A 5,446-nucleotide genomic window follows, 5' to 3' on the forward strand; every position below is an offset into this window, starting at 1 on the left:
GGCAGAAGACTGTACATGCGCGAGATGGTATGCGCATCTTGTCATGGCATTAGAGTTTACATATAGTCCTGTTGTGTCTAATATGAATAGACCCAAGCTATTCACAGATATTGCCAGATAATCACTTTACCTCTACCATACTTTTAACAGACTTGGATCGTTTGTGATTCTGGCTGTCATCCTTTCTTGCATTGTCTTGAGCCTTCACTTGGCCAATTATAAGCTATATTGTCAGTAGCCTGGATAGCCTACAGTCATTATGCTACACCATATCGCCCTCTACTGGATGTAAAATGCTCTGCAGTACATTTTGTCATTTTAGAATGTTAAGTATGGTAACACTTTAGAATAGGGAACACTTATTCACTATTAACTACGAATTTTTCCTCAATAAATTCCTAATTTGCTGCTTATTAATAGTAAGGTAGTTGTTAAGTTTAGGTATTGGGTAGGATTAGGGATGTAGAATAAGGTAATGTAGAATAAGGCATTAATATGTGCTTAATTACTACTAATAAATGGCTAATATTCTAGTAATATGCATGCTAATAAGCAACTAGTTAAGAGACCCTAAAATAAAGTGTTACCATTTTGGTGAAAGTAACTCAAAAGTAATACAAGAGTCATGTAACGTATTACAATTCTGAGACCGTAATATTGTAAGGTAAGGAGTTACTTTTAAATAACAGTAACAAGTAATCTATAATGTATTACAGCTTGGAAGTAACTTGCACAACACTGCAGAGCTCTGACTTTGGCGGCAACTATGATCACCATGTTAGCCTGTGTCATACAGTCTATGCTTCAGCCCTGTTTTTATACAGTCTATGGTTCAGCCAGGCAGGGCGGTAAAGGGTTAAAGGGTTTCTCATGCTGCTGCTAGTCTTTTTGTTCAGTCTCTAGTAGCACGACAACGAACTTACTGACAGCTGCTCAACGGATCTTCCTTGCGACTTGACACAAAAGAGGTAAATGATTTTCACTTGTATCTAAAATGTCAGTACAGAAAGTATTAAAAGTGATTTAACTCGCTGCTGGCCTGAACTAGTGCCAATAAGTTAATCTAACTTAGTAAATGAGGTCCTGAGGAGCTTTGTACCTTATTCGCGTTTTCTACCATAGTAAACTAGTTCTGTGCTATTTTGGAGTGTGTATTTGTTATTTATATATAGCTTTAAATGCTCGCTGATGTGGCGCTGGCAGCTCGCACCGTTTTCACTGTTTAGGCTTGGTTAGAAACTCGGAAGCCCATGATAATCAACAAGTTGTCTACACTAAAACAGTGAGCAGCCAGACAGCCTTGTTGGTTTAAAAAAGCAGCATTCTAGTAGTCGCGTGGAGTGTAGGCAGTCACGTCTCTTTGTATTATATTAGCTTTGTATGTTCTCACGGTCCTGGAACACCTGTAACTTAAATATCAGCGAACTGTAAAATTGTCATTGTGAGGCCTGAACATGTCATGGAATTGAGTAATTCAATATAAATCTTATAGAAAGTCGTAAAAATTAAAAATGTCTGTAGAGTACACACACACACACATATATATATATATAGGGTATTTTTACCAAAATATAGGGTATTTTTTTAGACATATTTTTAAACTACAATCATCCAACCTAAATGTTTCGTCACCCAGTGTATTTGTGTTTTACAATTTATAATGTTGTTGATTCATATTTATATTGTGAGGAAGATACTCTGAATTGAATTTATTTTAACTAAAAAAGACAAATAAACAGTCAGTAATAAATAAGAATAGATTAATGACAAGCAATGGCACAGACAAATACAATAAAAAGATACAACTAAAATTAACTGTGCTTTAAGTTTTTCAGGTAGGTTTAACAGTAATATTCAGGTACAGAAATACCACAGAAACAGAATAATCTATTTAACTTTAAAATAACACTGGTTAGTCTTCAGTGTATAAATAAACATTAATGACAGACAGCAGCAGGTTTATTTAGGTTGCTGTCTCTTTAAGACCTCATGCACGGATCAAACTGTTACACATAAGTTTTGTTTCGCAACTGTTTACATTAACTTAATAGCCTGTATACCGAAAATGTTTAGTATAAATCGACTGTTTACATGAATACTCATCCAGACGGGCACTTTGACATATTTTTGTATGTATTTGGCCGTTTATGCGCAAAGGCGCGCGCTCTCAGATACGTCTCAATGTGCGTGCGCTTTGGGTGTGAGGCGGCTCAAAGAAAGGGTCTCACAGTCACAGTCGCAAGTACTGAATTGAGCACTTGAATGTTTAAAATTGTAAGACTCAAAAGCATGTGCAAATGATACATTCCGTCATCGCGAGTGTCTTTCACGCTGAAATATTTGCAGGAACACTGCCTGCGTCTGAGAAGTACATCATGTACGAAATATCAGACCACAATTCTTAGCGTAACGTAAGTGCATTCTAAGTATCGCCGCAGGGGGCGCAATAGTGTATTATTGTAAACAATGTTCTTTTACGGTAAGTTTTCTATTACCATTACTATTACCATTACCTATTACCATCAGACTACCATTAGTCTGAACAGTTTGTATGAAAAAAAGAGGAGAATCTTGCTAAGCAAGTTTGTTAAAACTATTTATTTTCCAGTTACTTAATGACACGTCTTGTTTAATGGCTCAGACATTTGAACGCAAAGCCAGAAACATACTTTACGCAAGAGCGCTTCGCCAGTGTTGTATACATGATGTGCATATGGTGCGTTCAAGTCATGTTGGAAATATTGAATTTACGAGTTGAATGCACATGAACACTACCACAAAGTCGTAATTTTTAATGGGAAACTCAGAACTTTCGTTAAACCAGAGTTTCCGAGTTGGAGGTGTGTCAGTGAGAAAACAAGTTGAATGTATCTGTATATCTGTATCTGTATTTGTTAAAATTACATAATTTTTCCCCATTTACAATAGAAACTAAGTTGTGTCTACAAAATACAATAGTGTTGTACAATTACAGTTTATATATTGATTCAACACGTTCATAAATTGATCAAAAATATAACAAGCAAAAACACACAGATGCACATCTTTGTTCATCATTTTTGTATAAGTAGACTTAAATGTGTTGTGTAGACTTAAAACTTCCCAACTCATAAATACGAACTTCCCAGCAGGTCTTGAATGTACCAGTAGCCCTAACAAATCTCAATACTTAAGGAGTCGATAGAGTTAAATGTGTGTGCCGTTAAACTGGGTGTGTTATTATTCAGGTAAGTTGCTATAAACATATTGTCTTTAGGAAACCTGTTCAGCAAGATTCTCTTCAAATTGTTGCTCTGCCATGATACTATATTTAATAAAGATATTCTGGGATATTATTAGGGTCACTGGTCTGCTGTCAGGACTGCGACATCTGTCTGTAATGAAAGCACAGATGTGGAAATAGGTCAGAACTGAGTTTGGGCTAAGCAGTGGATGATGCTTTAGGTCCATAAAAGGTTAAGGGCTGGCAGACCTCCCAGGACGTGTCTCTGACTGGAATGAGCCCACAGACAGAGAGAGAGAGGGCCAGGATACAGATGTTCCCCTTCTTTTACTTTTCCTAGCTGGAAAACTCCTGCTCTAGGAGCCAGCTAAAAATGGGATGCCACTATCTTTGAGAGCTGCCTTGCCAAGACTGGTTCGCAGCAGAAATTTAATAGGCAACTCCTTTTCATAAGGGAAATTTAGGTTTGGGTTCTTTCTAAAAAAGATTTAATGTGCAACAACATTCCTTGTTGCAAACCAGTAAACCAGTTGTAACTCAGCTTGCATATATTAGTTCACACTGCATTTGAACAAATTTTTCAGTTTCTTTAGGCTTATGTAAGGTGTTTAAAGCCGGCATGAAATAAAAATTCACCATATCTATTCTCTAAATCCATGTTATAGATTTTATTGTGAAAAATTAATCTGTGCAAATGTTTCTATTGTAAGTTTTATTACACTTATTTAAATGAACTGCACTAACAGGCCCTAACCTGAGTTCAATTGATCCTCCCTCCCCCTGCACCCACTGGATTGTGTTCACACAATGTTTTTTGGTTTCTGAACCACACTCTCAGAAATAAAAGTACGAAAGTTGTCACTGGGGCGGTACCTTTTCAAAAAGTACACATTTGTACCTAAAGTGTCCATATTGGACCTTAAAGGGATGGTTCACCCAAAAATGAAAATTACCCCATGATTTACTCACCCTCAAGGCATTCTATGTGTATATGACTTTCCAATCCAATCAGAGTTATATTAAAAAATTATATTTAAAAAAAGTGCATCCGTCCATCATAAAAAGTGTCCCACACGGTTTCGGGGGGCGAATAAAGGCCTCCTGAAGCGAATCGATGCGATTTTGTAAGAAAAATATCCATATTTAAAACTTCATAAGTAATAGCTTCCACTAACTGTCGTAGGCGCGTTCACAACAGAACGATGTTCTGGCGGATGATTTAGGAGTAGCGGTAGCGTAAGCTCCGGTGAGAAGTGTCTTACGCGGAAGCACAGAAGAGAGAGCAAAACAAAACACCAGTCATTGAATTAGAAGTACAAAATGAGAATTTATAAAGAAAAAATGTTGGAGGATTTCGATATAAGCCAAGAGGAGACTGGTTTTCCTTTGCTAAACAAAGTAAACTTTGCTTCTTTTACTCCTGTAAACAAAATCTTGGTTCTCGCAAGACTAGCATATTCTCACCGGACCTTACACTACATCCTACGTCATCCGGCTGGAACGCCACTCTCTCATGTATGCACATACGACAGTTACCAAAAGCTGGAGATTACTGTTTATTAAGTTTTAAATATGGATATTTTTCTTACAAAAACACATCGATTCCCTTCAGGAGGCCTTTATTAACCCCCCCGGAGCCGTGTGGGACACTTTTTATGTCACTTCATTTTTAGGTGAACTATCCCTTTTAAGGCCGGAACACACCAAGCCAACTTCAAAGAACTAGCGGCAACGAAAGCCGACGGTGTTGTTGCCTCGCGTCGGCAGTGTTGGGCTAAAAAGCTGTGCTCGAACACACCGCACAGACTACAGCCGACGGCAAACTAACACGTGTGTTCTGCGCATGCGTGAGAGGAATTAACTGTCTATATCAGTGTTTCCCAAGCTTTTTTAGTCGCGGCACCCTTTGGAAATTTTAACAAACTTGTGGCACCCTACAAAATTAATTTTGTCACAATATTTGAATTTCTAACTTCGATATGATAATTTGAAAAGATATTCGGTACAACAGAGAAGAACTGCAGAATATAATGTCATACAGATATTTTTAATATTATAAAAAGAAATGTGTCTATCAATGGTGGCAATCAGTAGGCTAATTTCTAATGAAGAGACCAATTTATATGACAGATTTTAATGTAGGCTTTTATACATATGTAAACATTATTTAATTACCATTATAACTAGCTATCTCACAAATTTTTGCTCACTCAGTGTTTTTTT

At 37.0% G+C, this 5,446-nt stretch overlaps 1 protein-coding gene across 2 annotated transcripts in view; it reads left to right on the forward strand.

Annotated features, from left to right (window-relative positions):
- Nucleotides 1-788: 788 nt before the first annotated feature.
- Nucleotides 789-5,446, forward strand: part of LOC107715245 (CD82 antigen-like) — a 29,191-nt gene continuing 24,533 nt past the window's right edge. For both annotated transcript variants that reach the window (XM_016521326.1, XM_016521327.1), the window contains exon 1: nucleotides 789-968. The gene's annotated coding sequence lies outside the window, so the exon portion shown is untranslated. The remainder of the gene's footprint in view (nucleotides 969-5,446) is intronic.

Source organism: Sinocyclocheilus rhinocerous, unplaced genomic scaffold (assembly GCF_001515625.1).
Source record: "Sinocyclocheilus rhinocerous isolate Xijiao unplaced genomic scaffold, SAMN03320098_v1.1 scaffold659, whole genome shotgun sequence".
NCBI lineage: Eukaryota > Metazoa > Chordata > Actinopteri > Cypriniformes > Cyprinidae > Sinocyclocheilus > Sinocyclocheilus rhinocerous.